The sequence below is a fragment of the Aquarana catesbeiana genome, linkage group LG05 (assembly GCF_042186555.1).
Source record: "Aquarana catesbeiana isolate 2022-GZ linkage group LG05, ASM4218655v1, whole genome shotgun sequence".
In the NCBI taxonomy this organism is placed as follows: Eukaryota; Metazoa; Chordata; class Amphibia; order Anura; family Ranidae; genus Aquarana; species Aquarana catesbeiana.
Window position 1 is genome coordinate 258,699,054 of NC_133328.1, and position 25,846 is coordinate 258,724,899.

The following is a 25,846-nucleotide window of genomic DNA, read 5'->3' on the forward strand; positions in this document are numbered from 1 at the left end:
GGAATATTGTAGTTAAACATACATAGGAATATATTAAACCTATTTCTGATATATATATATGCATAAAATATTTTTTCAACATGGGTATTATGGGTGGAATATTGTTTATAAATAAAATAGATACCTATTTAACCCATTTCTGAGAACAATATGCATACAATTATTTTTCTACATGGGGATTATGGATGGAATATTGTTAATAAATATACATAGGAACCTATTCAACCAATTTCTGATAAGAATATGCATATAATTATTATTCTACATAGGGATAATGGGTGGAATATTGTTTATACATATAGATAGCAACATAATAAACCTATTTGTGATAAGAATATGCATATAATTATTTTTCTACATTTGGATTATCGATGGAATATTGTTTATAAATATACATAGCAACCTATTTAACCTATTTCTGATAAGAATATGCATATAATTATTTTTCTACATGGGGATTATGTGTGGAATATTGAAGATAAACATACATAACAACATATTAAACCTATTTGTGATATGAATTTTCTACATGGGGATTATGTGTGGAATATTGTTTATAAATATACATAGCAACATATTAAACCTATTTCTGATAAAAATAGGCATATCATTATTTTTCCACATATGAATTATGGGTGGACTATTGTTTATAAATATACATAGGAACCTATTTAACCCATTTCTGATAAGAATATGCATATAATTATTTTTCTTCATGGGGATTATGGGTGGAATATTGTTTATAAATATCTATAGTAACCTATTTAACCCATTTCTGATAAGAATATGCATATAATTATTTTTATACATGGGGATTATGGGTGGACTATTGTTTATAAATATAAATACCAATATATTAAACCTATTTCTGATATGAATATGCCTATAATTATTTTTCTATTTGGGGATTATGGGTTGAATATTGTTTATAAATATATATAGGAGCGTATTTAATCCATTTCTGATAAAAAATATGCATATAATTATTTTTCTGCATGGGGATTATGGGTGGAATATTGTAGTTAAACATACATAGGAATATATTAACCCTATTTCTGATATGAATATGCATAAAATCATTTTTCTACATGGGGATTATGGGTGAAATATTGTTTATAAATATACATAGGAACCTATTAAACCCATTTCTGATAAGAATATGCATATAATTATTTTTCTACAAGGGGATTCTGGGTGGAATAGTGTAGTTAAACATACTTAGGAATATATTAAACCTATTTCTGAAATGAATATGCATAAAAAAATTCTACATGGGGACTAAAGGTGAAATATTGTTTATAAATATACATAGCAACATATTAAACCTATTTCTGATAAGAATAGGCATATCATTGTTTTTCTACATATGGATTATGGGTTGACTATTGTTTATAAATATACATAGGAACCTACTTAACCAATTTCTGATAAGAATATGCATATAGTTATTTTTCTATATGGGGATTAAGAGTGGAATATTGTTTCTAAACATACATAGGAACCTATTTAACCCATTTCTGATAAGAATATGAATATAATTATTTTTCTACATGGGGATTATGGGTGGAATATTGTTTATAAATATACATAGGACCATGTTTAATCCATTTCGGATAAGAATATGCACATATATATTTTTCTACATGTGGATTATTGGTGGAATATTGTTTATAAATATACATAGTAACCTATTTAACCCATTTCGGATAAGAATATGCATATAATTACTTTTCTACATGGGGATTATGGGTGGAATACTGTTTATAAATATACATAGGAACCTATTTAACCCATTTATGATAAGAATATGCATATAATTTTTATTCTACTTTGTGATTATGGGTGGAATATTGTTTATAAATACACATAGGAACCTATTTAACCCATTTCTCTTAAGAATATGCATATAATTATTATTCTACATTGGGATTATGGGTAGAATATTGTTTATAAATATACATAGGAACCTACTTAACCCATTTCTGATAAGAAAAGGCATATAGTTATTTTTCTATATGGGGATTAACAGTGAAATATTGTTTATAAACATACAAAGAAACCTATTTAACATGTTTCTGATAAGAATAGGAATGTCATTATTTTTCTACATGGGCACTATGGGTGGAATATTGTTTATAAATATACATAGGAACCTATTTAACCCATTTCTGATAAAAATACGCATATAATTATTTTTCTACATGGGGATTATGGGTGGAATATTGTTTATAAATATACATAGGTACCTATTTAACCCATTTCGGATAAAAATAGGCATAAAATTATTTTTTCTACATGGGGATTATGGGTGGAATATTGTTTATAAATATACATAGTAACCTATTTAACCCATTTTGGATAAAATATGCATATAATTATTTTTCTACATGGGGATTATGGGTGGAATATTGTTTATAAATATAAATAGGAACCTATTAAACCCATTTCGGATAGAAAGATGCATGTAATTATTTTTCTACATGGGGATTATGTGTGAAATATAGATTATAAATACACATATCAATATATTAAACCAATTTTTGATATGAATATGCATAAAATAATTTTTCCACATAGGTATTATGTGTGGAATATTGTTTATAAATATACAAAGGAACCTATTTAACCCATTTCTGATAAGAATATGAATATAATTATTTTTCTACATGGGGATTATGGGTGGAATATTGTAGTTAAACATATATAGGAAAAAATTAAACCTATTTCTGATATGAATATGCATAAAAAAATTTTTCTACATTGGGATTATGGACGGAATATTGTTTATAAATATACATAGGAACCTATTTTTAACCCATTTCTGATAAGAATATGCATATCATTCTTTTTCTATATAGATAGGGATTATGGGTGGAATATTGTTTATATCTATATATAGGAACCTATTTTTAACCCATTTCTGATAAAAATATGCATATAATTACTTTTCTATATGGGGATTATGGGTGGAATATTGTTTATAAATACACATAGGAACCTATTTATCCCATTTCTGATAAGAATATGTATATAATTATTATTCTACTTTAGGATTATGGGTGGAATATTGTTTATAAATTTACATAGAAACCTATTTAACCTATTTCTCATAAGAATATGCATATAATTATTTTTCTACATAGGGATTATGGGTTGACTATTGTTTATAAATATACATAGGAACCTACTTAACCAATTTCTGATAAGAATATGCATATAGTTATTTTTCTATATGGGGATTAAGAGTGGAATATTGTTTCTAAACATACATAGGAACCTATTTAACCCATTTCTGATAAGAATATGAATATAATTATTTTTCTACATGGGGATTATGGGTGGAATATTGTTTATAAATATACATAGGACCATGTTTAATCCATTTCGGATAAGAATATGCACATATATATTTTTCTACATGTGGATTATTGGTGGAATATTGTTTATAAATATACATAGTAACCTATTTAACCCATTTCGGATAAGAATATGCATATAATTACTTTTCTACATGGGGATTATGGGTGGAATACTGTTTATAAATATACATAGGAACCTATTTAACCCATTTATGATAAGAATATGCATATAATTTTTATTCTACTTTGTGATTATGGGTGGAATATTGTTTATAAATACACATAGGAACCTATTTAACCCATTTCTCTTAAGAATATGCATATAATTATTATTCTACATTGGGATTATGGGTAGAATATTGTTTATAAATATACATAGGAACCTACTTAACCCATTTCTGATAAGAAAAGGCATATAGTTATTTTTCTATATGGGGATTAACAGTGAAATATTGTTTATAAACATACAAAGAAACCTATTTAACATGTTTCTGATAAGAATAGGAATGTCATTATTTTTCTACATGGGCACTATGGGTGGAATATTGTTTATAAATATACATAGGAACCTATTTAACCCATTTCTGATAAAAATACGCATATAATTATTTTTCTACATGGGGATTATGGGTGGAATATTGTTTATAAATATACATAGGTACCTATTTAACCCATTTCGGATAAAAATAGGCATAAAATTATTTTTTCTACATGGGGATTATGGGTGGAATATTGTTTATAAATATACATAGTAACCTATTTAACCCATTTTGGATAAAATATGCATATAATTATTTTTCTACATGGGGATTATGGGTGGAATATTGTTTATAAATATAAATAGGAACCTATTAAACCCATTTCTGATAGAAAGATGCATGTAATTATTTTTCTACATGGGGATTATGTGTGAAATATAGATTATAAATACACATATCAATATATTAAACCAATTTTTGATATGAATATGCATAAAATAATTTTTCCACATAGGTATTATGTGTGGAATATTGTTTATAAATATACAAAGGAACCTATTTAACCCATTTCTGATAAGAATATGAATATAATTATTTTTCTACATGGGGATTATGGGTGGAATATTGTAGTTAAACATATATAGGAAAAAATTAAACCTATTTCTGATATGAATATGCATAAAAAAATTTTTCTACATTGGGATTATGGACGGAATATTGTTTATAAATATACATAGGAACCTATTTTTAACCCATTTCTGATAAGAATATGCATATCATTCTTTTTCTATATAGATAGGGATTATGGGTGGAATATTGTTTATATCTATATATAGGAACCTATTTTTAACCCATTTCTGATAAAAATATGCATATAATTACTTTTCTATATGGGGATTATGGGTGGAATATTGTTTATAAATACACATAGGAACCTATTTATCCCATTTCTGATAAGAATATGTATATAATTATTATTCTACTTTAGGATTATGGGTGGAATATTGTTTATAAATTTACATAGAAACCTATTTAACCTATTTCTCATAAGAATATGCATATAATTATTTTTCTACATAGGGATTATGGGTTGACTATTGTTTATAAATATACATAGGAACCTCCTTAACCAATTTCTGATAAGAATATGCATATAGTTATTTTTCTATATGGGGATTAAGAGTGGAATATTGTTTCTAAACATACATAGGAACCTATTTAACCCATTTCTGATAAGAATATGAATATAATTATTTTTCTACATGGGGATTATGGGTGGAATATTGTTTATAAATATACATAGGAAAAAATTTAACCCATTTCTGATAAGAATATGCATATAATTATTTTTCTACATGGGGATTATGGGTGGAATATTGTTTATAAATATACATAGGACCATGTTTAATCCATTTCGGATAAGAATATGCAGATATATATTTTTCTACATGTGGATTATTGGTGGAATATTGTTTATAAATATACATAGTAACCTATTTAACCCATTTCGGATAAGAATATGCATATAATTACTTTTCTACATGGGGATTATGGGTGGAATACTGTTTATAAATATACATAGGAACCTATTTAACCCATTTATAATAAGAATATGCATATCATTCTTTTTCTACATGGGAATTATGGGTGGAATATTGTTTATAAATATACTTAGGAACATATTTAACCCATTTCTCATAAGAATATGCATACAATTATTTTTCTATATGGGTATTTTGAGTGGAATATTGTTTATAAATATACATAGGAACCTACTTAATCCATTTCTGATAAGAATATGAATATAGTTATTTTTCTATATTGGGATTAAGAGTGCAATATTGTTTATAATCATACAAAGGAACCTATTTAACCCATTTCTGATAAGATTATGTATATAATTATTTTTGTACATGGGGATTATGGGTGGAATTTAGTAGTTAAACATCCATAGAAAAAATTAAACCTATTTCTGATATGAATATACATAAAATTATTTTCTACATTGGAATTATGGGTGGAATATTGTTTATATCTATATATAAGAGCCTATTTAACCCATTTCTGATAAGAATATGCATATAATACTTTTCATTATGGGGTTTATTGGTGGAATATTGTTTATAAATATATATAGGAACCTATTTAACCCATTTCTGATAAGAATATGTATATAATTATTATTCTACTTCAGGATTATGGGTGGAATATTGTTTAAAAATTTACATAGGAACCTATTTAACCTATTTCTCATAAGAATATGCATATAATTATTTTACTACATGGGGATTATGAGTGGAATATTCTTTATAAATATACTTAAGAACCTATTTAACCCATTTCTCATAAGAATATGCATACAATTATTTTTCTATATGGGTATTATGGGTGGAATATTGTTTATAAATATACATAGGAACCTACTTAACCCATTTCTGATAAGAAAAGGCATATAGTTATTTTTCTATATGGGGATTAAGAGTGAAATATTGTTTATAAACATACAAAGAAACCTATTTAACATGTTTCTGATAAGAACAGGAATGTCATTATTTTTCTACATGGGCACTATGGGTGGAATATTGTTTATAAATATACATAGGAACCTATTTAACCCTTTTCTGATAAAAATACGCATATAATTATTTTTCTACATGGGGATTATGGGTGGAATATTGTTTATAAATATACATAGGTACCTATTTAACCCATTTCGGATAAGAATAGGCATAAAATTATTTTTTCTACATGGGGATTATGGGTGGAATATTGTTTATAAATATACATAGTAACCTATTTAACCCATTTTGGATAAAATATGCATATAATTACTTTTCTACATGGGGATTATGTGTGGAATATTGTTTATAAATATACAAAGGAACCTATTTAACCCATTTCTGATAAGAATATGAATATAATTATTTTTCTACATGGGGATTATGGGTGGAATATTGTAGTTAAACATATATAGGAAAAAATTAAACCTATTTCTGTTATGAATATGCATAAAAAAATGTTTCTACATTGGGATTATGGACGGAATATTGTTTATAAATATACATAGGAACCTATTTTTAACCCATTTCTGATAAGAATATGCATATCATTCTTTTTCTATATAGATAGGGATTATGGGTGGAATATTGTTTATATCTATATATAGGAACCTATTTTTAACCCATTTCTGATAAAAATATGCATATAATTACTTTTCTATATGGGGATTATGGGTGGAATATTGTTTATAAATACACATAGGAACCTATTTATCCCATTTCTGATAAGAATATGTATATAATTATTATTCTACTTTAGGATTATGGGTGGAATATTGTTTATAAATTTACATAGAAACCTATTTAACCTATTTCTCATAAGAATATGCATATAATTATTTTTCTACATAGGGATTATGGGTGGAATATTGTTTATAAATATACTTAGGAACCGATTTAAGCAATTTCTCATAAGAATATGCATACAATTATTTTTCTGTACAGGTATTTTGGGTGGAATATTGTTTATAAATATAAATAGGAACCTATTAAACCCATTTCTGATAAGAATATGCATATAATTATTTTTCTACATGGGGATTATGGGTGAAATATAGTTAATAAATATACATAGCAATATATTAAACCAATTTCTGATATGAATATGCATAAAATAATTTTTCTACATGGGTATTATGGGTGGAATATTGTTTATAAATATACATAGGAACCTATTAAACCTGTTTCTGATAAGATTATGCATATAATTATTTTTCTACATGAGGATTATGGGTGGAATATTGTAGTCAAACATACATAGGAATATATTAAACCTATTTCTGATATGAATATGCATAAAATTAATTTTCTACATTGGGATTATGGGTGGAATATTGTTTATAAAAATACATAGCAATATATTAAACATATTTTCTTAAATATAATTATAATTATTATTCTATATGAGGATTATGGGTTGAATATTTCTTATAAATATATACAGGAACCAATTTAACCCATTTCTGATAGGAATATGCATATAATTATTTTTCTACATGGGGATTATGGGTGGAGTATTGTAGTTAAACATACGTAGGAAAAAAATAAACCTATTTCTGTTTTGAATATGCATACAATTATTTTTCTAAATTGGGATTATGGGTGGAATATTTTTTATAAACATACTTAGAAACCTACTTAACCCAGGTCTGATAAGAATATGCATATAGTTATTTTTCTGTTTGGGGATTAAGAGTGAAATATTGTTTATAAACATACAAAGGAACCTATTTAACCCATTTCTGATAAGAATAGGAATATGATTATTTTTCTACATGGGGATTATGGGTGGAATATTGTTTATAAATATACATAGGAACCTATTTAACCCATTTCTGATAAGAATATGCATATAATTATTTTTCTACATGGGGATTATGGGTGGAATATTGTTTATAAATATACATAGGTACCTATTTAACCCATTTGTGATAAGAATATGCATATAATTATTTTTTCTACATGGGGATTATGTGTGGAATAATGTTTATAAATATACATAGGACCCTATTTAACCCATTTCTGATAAGAATATGCAGATATATAGTTTTCTACATGGGGATTATTGGTGGAATATTGTTTATAAATATACATAGTAACCTATTTAACTCATTTCGGATAAGAATATGCTTATAATTATTTTTCTACATGGGGATTATGGGTGGAATATTGTTTATATATATGCATGGGAACCTATTTAACCCATTTTTGATAAGAATATATATATCATTCTTTTTCTATACGGGGATTATGGGTGGAATATTGTTTATAAATATACATAGGAACCTATTTAACCCATTTCTCATAAGAATATGCATATAATTATTTTTCTACATGGGGATTGTGGGTTCAATATTGTTTATAAATATACTTAGGAACCTATTTAACTAATTTCTCATAAGAATATGCATACAATTATTTTTCTATAAGGGTATTTTGGGTGGAATATTGTTTATAAATATACATTGTAACCTACTTAACCCTTTTCTGATAAGAATATGCATAAAGTTATTTTTCTATATGGGGATTAAGAGTGGTATATTGTTTATAAACATACAAAGGAACCTATTTAACCCATTTCTGATAAGAATATGAATATAATTATTTTTCTACATGGGGATTATGGGTGGAATATTGTTTATAAATATACATAGGAACCTATTTAACCTATTTCTGATAAGAATATGCATATAAATATTTTTCTACATGGGGATTATGGGTAGATTATATGTAGTTAAGCATATATATCAACATATTAAACCTATTTGTGACATGAATATGCATATCATTTTTTTTCTGCATGGGGATTAAGGGTGGAATATTGTAGATAAACATACACAGCACCATATAAAACCTATTTCTAATAAGAATAGGCATATAATTATGATTCTACATTTAGATTATGGGTGGAATATTGTTTAAAAATATATATAGGAACCTATTTAACCCATTTCTCATAAGAATATGCATATAATTATTTTTCTACATGGGGATTGTGGGTGGAATATTGTTTATACATATATTAAGGAACCTATTTAACCCATTTCTAATAAGAATATGGATATAATTATTTTTCTACATGGAGATTATGGGTGGAATATTGTAGTTAAACATACATAGAACAAATTAAACCTATTTCTGTTATGAATATGCATCAAATTATTTTTCTACATTGAGATTATGGGTGGAATATTGTTTATAAATATATTAAACCCGTTTCTGATAGAAATATGCATATAATTATTTTTCTACATGGGGATTATGGGTGAAATATAGTTTATAAACATACATAGCAATATATTAAACCAATTTCTGATATGAATATGCATAAAATAATTTTTCTACATGGTATTATGGGTGAAATATTGTTTATAAATATACATAGGAACCTATTAAACATGTTTCTGATAAGAATATGCATATAATTATTTTTCCACATGGGGATTATGGGTGGAATATTCTTTATAAATATACATAGCAACCTATTTTACCCAATTTTTGATAAGAATATGCATATAATTATTTTTCTACATGGGGATTATGGGTGGAATAATGTAGTTAATGTAGTTTTATATGCATAGGAATATATTAATCCTATTTCTGATATAAATATGCATAAAATTAATAATGAATAATAATAATAATGAATATAATTCTTTTTCTACATGGGGATTATGGGTGGAATATTTTTTATAAATATACATAGGAGCCTATTAAATCCGTTTCTGATAACAATATGCATATAATTATTTTTCTACATTGGGATTATGGGTGGAATTTTTTTTATAAATTTACATAGCAACCTATTTAACTCATTTCTGATAAGAATTTGCATATAATTATTTCTCTACATGGGGATTATGAGTGGAACATTTTAGTTAAACATACATAGGAATATATTAAACATATTTCTGATATGAATATGCATAAAATTATTTTTCTACATGGGGATTATGGGTCGAATATTGTTTATAAATATACATAGCAACATATTAAACCTATTTCTGATATTAATAGGCATATCATTATTTTTCTACATATGGATAATGGGTGGAATATTGTTTATAAATATTCATAGGAACCTATTTAACCCATTTCTCTTAAGAATATGCATATAATTATTATTCTACATTGGGACTATGGGTGGAATATTGTTTATAAATATACATAGGAACCTATTTAACCCATTTCTCTTAAGAATATGCATATCATTCTTTTTCTACATGGGATTATGGGTGGAATATTGTTTATAAATATACTTAGGAACCTACTTAAACCAATTCTGATAAGAATATGCATATAGTTATTTTTCTATATGGGGATTAAAAGTGGAATATTGTTTATAAACATACAAAGGAACCTATTTCACCCATTTCTGATAAGAATATGAAAATAATTATTTTTCTACATTGGGATTATGGGTAGAATATTGTAGTTAAACATACATAGGAAAAAATTAAACCCATTTATGATAAGAATATGCATATAATTATTATTCTACACTGGGATTATGGGTGGAACATTGTTTATAAATACACATAGGAACCTATTTAACCCATTTCTCATAAGAATATGCATATAATTATTTTTCTACATGGGTATTTTTGGTGGAATATTGTTTATAAATATACATAGGAACATATTTAACCCATTTCTGGTAAGAATATGCATATAATTATTATTCTACATTGGGATTATGGGTGGAATATTGTTTATAAATATACAAAGGAACCTATTTAACCCATTTCTCATATGAATATGCATATAATTATTTTTCTACATGGGGATTATGGGTGGAATATTGTTTATACATATATTAAGGAACGTATTTAACCCATTTCTGATAAGAATGTGGATATAATTATTTTTCTACATGGAGATTATGGGGGGAATATGCATATGTAGTTAAACATATATAGGAAAAAATTAAACCTATTTCTGTTATGAATATGCATAAAATAATTTTTCTACATTGAGATTATGGGTGGAATATTGTTTATAAATATAAATAGGAACCTATTAAACCCATTTCTGATACAAATATGCATATAATTATTTTTCTACATGGGGATTATGGGTGAAATATAGGTAATAAATATATATAGCAATATATTAAACCAATTTCTGAGAAGAATATGCAGAAAATAATTTTTCTACATGGGTATTATGGGTGGAATATTGTTTATAAATATACATAGGAACCTATTAAACCTTTTTCTGATAAGAATATGCATATAATTATTTTTCTACATGGGGATTATGGGTGGAATATTGTAGTCAAACATACATAGGAATATATTAAACCTATTTCTGATATGAATATGCATAAAATTAATTTTCTACATTGGGATTATGGGTGGAATATTGTTTATAAAAATACATAGCAATATATTAAACCTGTTTCTGATTTAAATATACATATAATTATTTTTCTATATGGGGATTATGGGATTAATATTTCTTATAAATATATACAGGAACCAATTTAACCTATTTCCGATAAGAATATGCATATAATTATTTTTCTACATGGGGATTATGGGTGGAGTATTGTAGTTAACCACTTGCCGACCGCCGCACGACTATATACGTCGACAGAGCGGCACGGGCAGGCAAAAGGACGTATATGTACGTCCTTGCCTGCCCGCGGGTGGGGGGTCCGATCGGACCCCCCCCCGGTGCCTGCGGCGGTCGGCAAATCTCCCCCGGCGATCGGAGGTGAGGGGGAGGCCATCCATTCGTGGCCCCCCCCTCGCGATCGCTCTCAGCCAATGGGATCATTTCCCTGCCTCTGTATTGTACACAGAGGCAGAGGAAATGATGTCATCTCTCCTCGGCTCAGTATTTTCCGTTCCGGGCCGAGGAGAGAAGACTGCAATGTAAGTGCACCAACACTACACACACAGTAGAACATGCCAGGCACACATTACACCCCGATCCCCCCCCCGATCGCCCCCCCGATCCCCCCCCAATCACCCCCCCCCCCCCTGTCACAAACTGACACCAGCAGTTTTTTTTTTTTTTTTTCTGATTACTGTATTGGTGTCAGTTTGTGACAGTTACAGTGTCAGGGCAGTGAGTGTTAGGCCCCCTGTAGGTCTAGGGTACCCCCCTAACCCCCCCTAATAAAGTTTTAACCCCTTGATCACCCCCTGTCACCAGTGTCGCTAAGCGATCATTTTTCTGATCGCTGTATTAGTGTCGCTGGTGATGCTAGTTAGGGACGTAAATATTTAGGTTCGCCGTCAGAGTTTTATAGCGACAGGGACCCCCATATACTACCGAATAAATGTTTTAACCCCTTGATTGCCCCCTAGTTAACCCTTTCACCACTGATCACTCTATAACCGTTACGGGTGACGCTGGTTAGTTTGTTTATTTTTTATAGTGTCAGGGAACCCGCCGTTTATTACCGAATAAAGATTTAGCCCCCTGATCGCCCGGCGGTGATATGCGTCGCCCCAGGCAGGGTCAGATTAGCGCCAGTACCGCTAACACCCACGCACGCAGCATACGCCTCCCTTAGTGGTATAGTATCTGATCGCATCAATATCTGATCCGATCAGATCTATACTAGCGTCCCCAGCAGTTTAGGGTTCCCAAAAACACAGTGTTAGCGGGATCAGCCCAGATACCTGCTAGCACCTGCGTTTTGCCCCTCCGCCCAGCTCGGCCCAGCCCACCCAAGTGCAGTATCGATCGATCACTGTCACTTACAAAACACTAAACGCATAACTGCAGCGTTCGCTGAGTCAGGCCTGATCCCTGCGATCGCTAACAGTTTTTTTGGTAGCATTTTGGTGAAATGGCAAGCACCAGCCCCAGGCAGCGTCAGGTTAGTGCCAGTACCGCTAACACCCACGCACCGTACACCTCCCTTAGTGGTATAGTATCTGAACGCATCAATATCTGATCCGATCAGATCTATACTAGCGTCCCCAGCAGTTTAGGGTTCCCACAAACGCAGTGTTAGCGGGATCAGCCCAGATACCTGCTAGCAACTGCGTTTTACCCCTCCGCCCGGCCCAGCCCAGCCCACCCAAGTGCAGTATCGATCGATCACTGTCACTTACAAAACACTAAACGCATAACTGCAGCGTTCGCAGAGTCAGGCCTGATCCCTGCGATCGCTAACAGTTTTTTTTGTAGCGTTTTGGTGAACTGGCAAGCACCAGCCCCAGGCAGCGTCAGGTTAGTGCCAGTAGCGCTAACACCCACGCACGCACTGTACACCTCCCTTAGTGGTATAGTATCTGAACTGATCAATATCTGATCCGATCAGATCTATACTGGCGTCCCCAGCAGTTTAGGGTTCCCAAAAACGCAGTGTTAGCGGGATCAGCCCAGATACCTGCTAGCACCTGCGTTTTGCCCCTCCGCCCGGCCCAGCCCAGCCCACCCAAGTGCAGTATCGATCGATCACTGTCACTTACAAAACACTAAATGCATAACTGCAGCGTTCGCAGAGTCAGGCCTGATCCCTGCGATCGTTAACAGTTTTTTTGGTAGCGTTTTGGTGAACTGGCAAGCGCCAGCGGCCTAGTACACCCCGGTCGTAGTCAAACCAGCACTGCAGTAACACTTGGTGACGTGGCGAGTCCCATAAGTGCAGTTCAAGCTGGTGAGGTGGCAAGCACAAGTAGTGTCCCGCTGCCACCAAAAAGACAAACACAGGCCCGTCGTGCCCATAGTGCCCTTCCTGCTGCATTCGCCAATCCTAATTGGGAACCTACCGCTTCTGCAGCGCCCGTACTTCCCCCATTCACATCCCCAACCAAATGCAGTCGGCTGCATGAGAGGCATTTTTATGTCCTCCCGAGTACCCCTACCCAGCGAACCCCCCCAAAAAAGATGTTGTGTCTGCAGCAAGCGCGGATATAGGCGTGACACCCGCTATTATTGTCCCTCCTGTCCTGACAATCCTGGTCTTTGCATTGGTGAATGTTTTGAACGCTACCATTCACTAGCTGAGTATTAGCGTAGGGTACAGCATTGCACAGACTAGGACACACTTTCACAGGGTCTCCCAAGATGCCATCGCATTTTGAGAGACCCGAACCTGGAACCGGTTACAGTTATAAAAGTTACAGTTACAAAAAAAGTGAAAAAAAAAAAAAAAAAAAACACAAACAAAAATATAAAATAAAAAATAATAGTTGTCGTTTTATTGTTCTCTCTCTATTCTCTCTCTCTCTATTCTCTCTATTGTTCTGCTCTTTTTTACTGTATTCTATTCTGCAATGTTTTATTGTTATTATGTTTTATCATGTTTGCTTTTCAGGTCTGCAATTTTTTATACTTTACCGTTTACTGTGCTTTATTGTTAACCATATTTTTGTCTGAGTACAGCATTCACGACTTTGAGTGGTTATACCAGAATGATGCTTGCAGGTTTAGGTATCATCTTGGTATCATTCTTTTCAGCCAGCGGTCGGCTTTCATGTAGAAGCAATCCTAGCGGCTAATTAGCCTCTAGACTGCTTTTACAAGCAGTGGGAGAGAATGCCCCCCCCCCCACCGTCTTCCGTGTTTTTCTCTGGCTCTCCTGTCTCAACAGGGAACCTGAGAATGCAGCCGGTGATTCAGCCAGCTGACCATAGACCTGATCAGAGACCAGAGTGGCTTCAAACATCTCTATGGCCTAAGAAACCGGAAGCTACGAGCATTTTATGACTTAGATTTCGCCGGATGTAAATAGCGCCATTGGGAAATTGGGGAAGCATTTTATCACACCGATCTTGGTGTGGTCAGATGCTTTGAGGGCAGAGGAGAAATCTAGGGTCTAATAGACCCCAATTTTTTCAAAAAAGAGTACCTGTCACTACCTATTGCTATCATAGGGGATATTTACATTCCCTGAGATAACAATAAAAATGATTAAAAAAAAAAAAAAATGAAAGGAACAGTTTTAAAATAAGATAAAAAAGCAAAAAAATAATAAAGAAAAAAAAAAAAAAAAAAAAAAGCACCCCTGTCCCCCCTGCTCTTGCGCTAAGGCGAACGCAAGCGTCGGTCTGGCGTCAAATGTAAACAGCAATTGCACCATGCATGTGAGGTATCACCGCGACGGTCAGATCGAGGGCAGTAATTTTAGCAGTAGACCTCCTCTGTAAATCTAAAGTGGTAACCTGTAAAGGCTTTTAAAGGCTTTTAAAAATGTATTTATTTTGTTGTCACTGCACGTTTGTGCACAGTTGTAAAGCATGTCATGTTTGGTATCCATGTACTCGGCCTAAGATCATCTTTTTTATTTCATCAAACATTTGGGCAATATAGTGTGTTTTAGTGCATTAAAATGTAAAAAAGTGTGTTTTTTCCCCAAAAAATGCGTTTGAAAAATCGCTGCGCAAATACTGTGTGAAAAAAAAAAATTAAACACCCACCATTTTAATCTGTAGGGCATTTGCTTTAAAAAAATATATAATGTGTGGGGGTTCAAAGTAATTTTCTTGCAAAAAAAAATAATTTTTTCATGTAATCAAAAAGTGTCAGAAAGGGCTTTGTCTTCAAGTGGTTAGAAGAGTGGGTGATGTGTGACATAAGCTTCTAAATGTTGTGCATAAAATGCCAGGACAGTTCAAACCCCCCCAAATGACCCCATTTTGGAAAGTAGACACCCCAAGCTATTTGCTGAGAGGCATGTCGAGTCCATGGAATATTTTATATTGTGACACAAGTTGCGGGAAAGAGACAAATTATTATTATTTTTTTTTTTTTTTGCACAAAGTTGTCACTAAATGATATATTGCTCAAACATGCCATGGGAATATGTGAAATTACACCCCAAAATACATTCTGTTGCTTCTCCTGAGTACGGGGATACCACATGTGTGAGACTTTTTGGGAGCCTAGCCAGGCTTTCTAAGGGCGTAAATTTTTGATTTCACTCTTCACTGCCTATCACAGTCTCGGAGGCCATGGAATGCCCAGGTGGCACAAACCCCCCCCCAAATGACCCCATTTTGGAAAGTAGACACCCCAAGCTATTTGCTGAGAGGTATAGTGAGTATTTTGCAGACCTCACTTTTTGTCACAAAGTTTTGAAAATTAAAAAAAGAAAAAAAAAATTTTTTTTTTTGTCTTTCTTCATTTTCAAAAACAAATGAGAGCTGCAAAATACTCACCATGCCTCTCAGCAAATAGCTTGGGGTGTCTACTTTCCAAAATGGGGTCATTTGGGGGGGTTTTGTGCCACCTGGGCATTCCATGGCCTCCGAAACTGTGATAGGCAGTGAAGAGTGAAATCAAAAATGTACACCCTTAGAAATCCTGAAGGCGGTGATTGGTTTTCGGGGTCCCGTACGCGGCTAGGCTCCCAAAAAGTCCCACACATGTGGTATCCCCATACTCAGGAGAAGCAGCTAAATGTATTTTGGGGTGCAATTCCACATATGCCCATGGCCTGTGTGAGCAATATATCATTTAGTGACAACTTTTTGTAATTTTGTTTTTTTTTTTTTTTTTTTTTTCATTATTCAATCACTTGGGACAAAAAAAATGAATATTCAATGGGCTCAACATGCCTCTCAGCAATTTCCTTGGGGTGTCTACTTTCCAAAATGGGGTCATTTGTGGGGGTTTTGTACTGCCCTGTCATTTTAGCACCTCAAGAAATGACATAGGCAGTCATAAATTAAAGACTGTGTAAATTCCAGAAAATGTACCCTAGTTTGTAGGCGCTATAACTTTTGCGCAAACCAATAAATATACACTTATTGACATTTTTTTTACCAAAGACATGTGGCCAAATACATTTTGGCCTAAATGTATGACTAAAATTGAGTTTATTGGATTTTTTTTAGAACAAAAAGTAGAAAATATCATTTTTTTTCAAAATTTTCGGTCTTTTTCCGTGTATAGCGCAAAAAATAAAAACGGCAGAGGTGATCAAATACCATCAAAAGAAAGCTCTATTTGTGGGAAGAAAAGGACGCAAATTTCGTTTGGTTACAGCATTGCATGACCGCGCAATTAGCAGTTAAAGCGACGCAGTGCCAAATTGTAAAAAGTGCTCTGGTCAGGAAGGGGGTAAATCCTTCCGGGGCTGAAGTGGTTAAACATACGTAGGAAAAAATTAAACCTATTTCTGTTTTGAATATGCATACAATTATTTTTCTAAATTGGGATTATGGGTGGAATATTTTTTATAAACATACATAGCAACATATTAAACCTATTTTTGATAATAATAAGCATATAATTATTTTTCTACATATGGATTATGGATGGAATATTGTTTATAAATATACATAGGAACCTATTTAACCCATTTCTCTTAAGAATATGCATATAATTATTATTCTACGTTGGGATTATGGGTGGAATATTGTTTATAAATATACATAGGAACCTATTTAACCTATTTCTCATAAAAAATATGCCTATCATTCTTTTTCTACATGGGGATTATGGGTTGAATATTGCTTATAAATATATACAGGGACCAATTTAACCAATTTCTGATAAGAATATGCATATAATTATTTTTCTACATGGGGATTATGGGTGGAGTATTGTAGTTAAACATACGTATGAAAAAATTAAACCTATTTCTGTTATGAATATGCATAAAATTATTTTTCTACATTGGGATTAATTCGTGGAATATTTTTTATAAACATACATAGCAACATATTAAACCTTTTTTTGATAATAATAGGCATATAATTATTATTCTACATTGGGATTATGGGTGGAATATTGTTTATAAATATACATAGGAACCTATTTAACCCATTTCTCATAAAAAATATGCATATCATTCTTTTTCTACATGGGAATTATGGGTGTAATAATGTTTATAAATATACTTAGGAACCTACTTAACCCAATTCTGATAAGAATATGTATATAGTTATTTTTCTGTTTGGGGATTAAGAGTGAAATATTGTTTATAAACATACAAAGGAACCTATTTAACCCATTTCTGATAAGAATAGGAATATGATTAATTTTCTACATGGGGATTATGGGTGGAATATTGTTTATAATATACATAGGAACCTATTTTACCCATTTCTGATAAGAATATGCATATAATTATTTTTCTACATGGGGATTATGGGTGGAATAATGTTTATAAATATACATAGGACCCTATTTAACCCATTTCTGATAAGAATATGCAGATATATAGTTTTCTACATGGGGATTATTGGTGGAATATTGTTTATAAATATACATAGTAACCTATTTAACTCATTTCGGATAAGAATATGCTTATAATTATTTTTCTACATGGGGATTATGGGTGGAATATTGTTTATATATATGCATGGGAACCTATTTAACCCATTTTTGATAAGAATGTATATATATCTTTCTTTTTCTGTACTGGGATTATTGGTGGAATATTGTTTATAAATATACATAGGAACCTATTTAACCCATTTCTCATAAGAATATGCATATAATTATTTTTCTACATGGGGGTTGTGGGTTCAATATTGTTTATAAATATACTTAGGAACCTATTTAACTCATTTCTCATAAGAATATGCATACAATTATTTTTCTATCAGGGTATTTTGGGTGGAATATTGTTTATAAATATAAATATAAATATATAAATATAAAGTTATTTTTCTATATGGGGATTAAGAGTGGTATATTGTTTATAAACATACAAAGGAACATATTTAACCCATTTCTGATAAGAATATGAATATAATTATTTTTCTGCATGGGGATTATGGGTGCAATATTGTTTATTAATATACATAGGAACCTATTTAACCTATTTCTGATAAGAATATGCATATAAATATTTTTCTACATGGGGATTATGGGTAGATTATATGTAGTTAAACATATATTTCACCATATTAAACCTATTTGTGACATGAATATTCATATCATTTTTTTTCTGCATGGGGATTAAGGGTGGAATATTGTAGATAAACATACACAGCACCATATAAAACCTATTTCTAATAAGAATAGGCATATAATTATTATTCTACATTGGGGTTATGGGTGGAATATTGTAGTTAAACATACATAGAAAAAATTAAACCTATTTCTGGTATGAATATGCATCAAATTATTTTTCTACATTGAGATTATCGGTGGAATATTGTTTATAAATATAAATAGGAACCTATTAAACCCGTTTCTGATAGAAATATGCATATGATTATTTTTCTACATGGGGATTATGGGTGAAATATAGTTTATAAACATACATAGCAATATATTAAACCAATTTCTGATATGAATATGCATAAAATATTTTTTCTACATGGTATTATGGGTGAAATATTGTTTATAAATATACATAGGAACCTATTAAACATGTTTCTGATAAGAATATGCATATAATTATTTTTCCACATGGGGATTATGGGTGGAATATTCTTTATAAATATACATAGCAACCTATTTAACCCAATTTTTGATAAGAATATGCATATAATTATTTTTCTACATGGGGATTATGGGTGGAATAATGTAGTTAAACATACATAGGAATATATTAATCCTATTTCTGATATAAATATGCATAAAGTTATTTTTCTACATGGGGTTTATGGGTAGAATATTGTTAATAAATATAAATATCAACATATTAAACCTATTTGTGATATGAATATGCATATAATTATTTTTCTACATGGGGATTATGGGTGGAATATTGTAGATAAACATACATAGCAAAATATTAATCATTTTTCTGTTAAGAATAGGCATATCATTATTTTTCTACATATGCATTATGGGTGGAATATTGTTTATAAATATACATAGGATCCTATTTCACCCATTTCTGATAAGAATATGCATATAATTATTTTTCTACATGGGGATTATGGGTGGAATAATGTAGTTAAACATACATAGGAATATATTAATCCTATTTCTGATATAAATATGCATAAAGTTATTTTTCTACATGGGGTTTATGGGTAGAATATTGTTAATAAATATAAATATCAACATATTAAACCTATTTGTGATATGAATATGCATATAATTATTTTTCTACATGGGGATTATGGGTGGAATATTGTAGATAAACATACATAGCAAAATATTAATCCTTTTTCTGTTAAGAATAGGCATATCATTATTTTTCTACATATGCATTATGGGTGGAATATTGTTTATAAATATACATAGGATCCTATTTCACCCATTTCTGATAAGAATATGAATATAATTATTTTTCTTCATGGGGATTATGGGTGGAATATTGTAGTTAAACATATATAGGAAAAAATTAAACCTATATCTGATATGAATATGCATAAAATTATTTTTCTACATTGGGATTATGGGTGGAATATTGTTTATAAAAATGCATAGCAACCTATTTAACCCATTTCTGATAGGAATATGCATATAATTATATTTCTACATGGGGATTATGGGTGGAATATTGTTTATAAATATACATAGGAACTTATTTAACCCATTTCTGATAAGAATATGCATATCATTATTTTTCTACATGGGGATTATTGGTGAAATATTGTTTATAAATATACCTAGTAACCTTTTTTAACCCATTTCGAATAAGAACATGCATATAATTATTTTTCTATATGGGGCTTATGGGTTGAATGTTGCTTATAAATATATATAGTAACCTATTTAACCCATTTCTGATACGAATATGCATATAATTACTTTTCTATATGGGGATTATGGGTGAAATATAGTTTATAAACATACATAGCAATATATTAAACCAATTTCTGATATGAATATGCATAAAATATTTTTTCTACATGGTATTATGGGTGAAATATTGTTTATAAATATACATAGGAACCTATTAAACATTTTTTTGATAAGAATATGCATATAATTATTTTTCCACATGGGGATTATGGGTGGAATATTCTTTATAAATATACATAGCAACCTATTTAACCCAATTTTTGATAAGAATATGCATATAATTATTTTTCTACATGGGGATTATGGGTGGAATAATGTAGTTAAACATACATAGGAATATATTAATCCTATTTCTGATATAAATATGCATAAAATTATTTTTCTATATGGCGATTATGGGTTGAATATTGTTTATAAATATACATAGGAACCTTTTTAACCAATTTCGGATAAGAATATGCATATAGTTATTATTCTACTTCGGGATTATGGGTGGAATATTGTGAAAAAATTTACATAGGAACTTATTTAACCTATTTCTCATAAGAATATGCATATAATTATTACATAGTAACCTATTTAACCCATTTCGGTCAAGAATATGCATATAATTATTTTTTTACATGGGGATTATGGGTGCAATATATTTTTTATAAATATGCATGGTAACCTATTTAACCCATTTTTGATAAGAATATGCATATCATTGTTTTTCTATATGGGGATTATGGGTGGAATATTGATTATATATATATAGGAACTTATTTAACCCATTTCTGATAAGAATATGCATATAATTACTATTCTATATGGGGATTATGGGTGGAATAATGTTTATAAATATACACTGTTTATAAATATACATTTAACCCATTTATGATTAGAATATGCATATAATTATTATTCTACATTTGGATTATGGGTGGAATATTGTTTATAAATATACATAGGACCCTATTTAACCCATTTTTGATAAGAATATGTATATCATTCTTTTTCTATCTGGGGATTATGGGTGGAATATTGTTTATATCTATATATAGGAACCTATTTAACCCATTTCTGATAAGAATATGCATATAATTACTATTCTATAGGGGGATTATGGGTGGAATATTGTTTATAAATATACATAGGAACCTATTTAAACCATTTCTGATAAGAATATGCATGTAATTATTATTCTACGTCGGGTTTATGGGTGGAATATTGTTTATAAATTTACATAGGAACCTATTTAACCCATTTCTCATAAGAATATTCATATAATTATTTGTGTACATGGGGATTATGGGTGGAATACTGTTTATAATTATACTTAGGAACCTATTTATCCCATTTCTCATAAGAATATGCATACAATTATTTTTCTATATGGGTATTTTGGATGGAATATTGTTTATAAATATACATAGGAACCTACTTAACCTATTTCTGATAAGAATATGCATAAAGTTCTTTTTCTAGAGTGGAATAGTGTTCATAAACATACAAAGGAACCTATTTAACCCATTTCTGATAAAAATATGCATATTATTATTTTTCTACATGGGGATTATGAGTGGAATATTGTTTATAAATATACAAAGCAACCTATTGAACCCATTTCTGATAATAATATGCATTTAATTATTATTCTACATTGGGATTTTGGGTGAAATATTGTTTATAAATATACATAGGAACCTATTTAATCCATTTCTCATAAGAAAATACATATAATTATTTTTCTACATGGGGATTATGGGTGGAATATTGTTTATAAATTTACATATCAACCTATTCAACCCATTTCTGATAAGACTATGCATATAATTTTTATTCTAAATTGGGATTATGGGTGGAATATTGTTTATAAATAAACATAGGAACCTATTTAACCCATTTCTGATAAGAATGTGAATATAATTATTTTTCTTCATGGGGATTATGGGTGGAATATTGTAGTTAAACATATATAGGAAAAAATTAAACCTATATCTGATATGAATATGCATAAAATTATTTTTCTACATTGGGATTATGGGTTGAATATTGTTTATAAAAATGCATAGCAACCTATTTAACCCATTTCTGATAGGAATATGCATATAATTATATTTCTACATGGGGAATATTGGTGGAATATTGTTTATAAATATACATAGGAACTTATTTAACCCATTTCTGATAAGAATATGCATATCATTATTTTTCTACATGGGGATTATTGGTGAAATATTGTTTATAAATATACCTAGTAACCTTTTTTAACTCATTTCGAATAAGAATATGCATATAATTATTTTTCTATATGGGGTTTATGGGTGAAATATAGTTTATAAACATACATAGCAATATATTAAACCAATTTCTGATATCAATATGCATAAAATATTTTTTCCACATGGTATTATGGGTGAAATATTGTTTATAAATATACATAGGAACATGTTTCTGATAAGAATATGCATATAATTATTTTTCCACATGGGGATTATGGGTGGAATATTCTTTATAAATATACATAGCAACCTATTTAACCCAATTTTTGATAAGAATATGCATATAATTATTTTTCTACATGGGGATTATGGGTGGAATAATGTAGTTAAACATACATAGGAATATATTAATCCTATTTCTGATATAAATATGCATAAAATTATTTTTCTATATGGCGATTATGGGTGGAATATTGTTTATAAATATACATAGGAACCTTTTTAACCAATTTCTGATAAGAATATGCATATAGTTATTATTCTACTTCGGGATTATGGGTGGAATATTGTGAAAAAATGTACATAGGAACTTATTTAACCTATTTCTCATAAGAATATGCATATAATTATTACATAGTAACCTTTTTAACCCATTTCGGTCAAGAATATGCATATAATTATTTTTTTACATGGGGATTATGGGTGGAATATTTTTTATAAATATTCATGGTAACCTATTTAACCCATTTTTGATAAGAATATGCATATCATTGTTTTTCTATATGGGGATTATGGGTGGAATATTGTTTATATATATATAGGAACTTATTTAACCCATTTCTGATAAGAATATGCATATAATTACTATTCTATATGGGGATTATGGGTGGAATAATGTTTATAAATATACACTGTTTATAAATATACATTTAACCCATTTATGATTAGAATATGCATATAATTATTATTCTACATTGGGATTATGGGTGGAATATTGTTTATAAATATACATAGGACCCTATTTAACCCATTTTTGATAAGAATATGTATATAATTCTTTTTCTATATGGGGATTATGGGTGGAATATTGTTTATATCTATATATAGGAACCTATTTAACCCATTTCTGATAAGAATATGCATATAATTACTATTCTATAGGGGGATTATGGGTGGAATATTGTTTATAAATATACATAGGAACCTATTTAAACCATTTCTGATAAGAATATGCATGTAATTATTATTCTACGTCGGGTTTATGGGTGGAATATTGTTTATAAATTTACATAGGAAGCTATTTAACCCATTTCTCATAAGAATATTCATATAATTATTTTTGTACATGGGGATTATGGGTGGAATACTGTTAATAATTATACATAGGAACCTACTTAACCTATTTCTGATAAGAATATGCATAAAGTTATTTTTCTAGAGTGGAATAGTGTTCATAAACATACAAAGGAACCTATTTAACCCATTTCTGATAAAAATATGCATATTATTATTTTTCTACATGGGGATTATGAGTGGAATATTGTTTATAAATATACATAGCAACCTATTGAACCCATTTCTGATAATAATATGCATTTAATTATTATTCTACATTGGGATTTTGGGTGAAATATTGTTTATAAATATACATAGGAACCTATTTAATCCATTTCTCATAAGAAAATACCTATAATTATTTTTCTACATGGGGATTATGGGTGGAATATTGTTTATAAATTTACATATCAACCTATTCAACCCATTTCTGATAAGACTATGCATATAATTTTTATTCTAAATTGGGATTATGGGTGGAATATTGTTTATAAATAAACATAGGAACCTATTTAACCCATTTCTGATAAGAATGTGCATATAATTATTTTCTACATGGGGATTATGGGTGGAATATTGTAGTTAAACATACATAGAAAAAAAATTAAACCCATTTCTGTTATGAATATGCATAAAGTTATTTTTCTACATGGGGTTTATGGGTAGAATATTGTTAATAAATATAAATATCAACATATTAAACCTATTTGTGATATGAATATGCATATAATTATTTTTCTACATGGGGATTATGGGTGGAATATTGTAGATAAACATACATAGCAAAATATTAATCCTTTTTCTGTTAAGAATAGGCATATCATTATTTTTCTACATATGCATTATGGGTGGAATATTGTTTATAAATATACATAGGATCCTATTTCACCCATTTCTGATAAGAATATGAATATAATTATTTTTTTTCATGGGGATTATGGGTGGAATATTGTAGTTAAACATATATAGGAAAAAATTAAACCCATATCTGATATGAATATGCATAAAATTATTTTTCTACATTGGGATTATGGGTGGAATATTGTTTATAAAAATGCATAGCAACCTATTTAACCCATTTCTGATAGGAATATGCATATAATTATATTTCTACATGGGGATTATGGGTGGAATATTGTTTATAAATATACCTAGTAACCTTTTTTAACCCATTTCGAATAAGAATATGCATATAATTATTTTTCTATATGGGGCTTATGGGTTGAATGTTGCTTATAAATATATATAGTAACCTATTTAACCCATTTCTGATACGAATATGCATATAA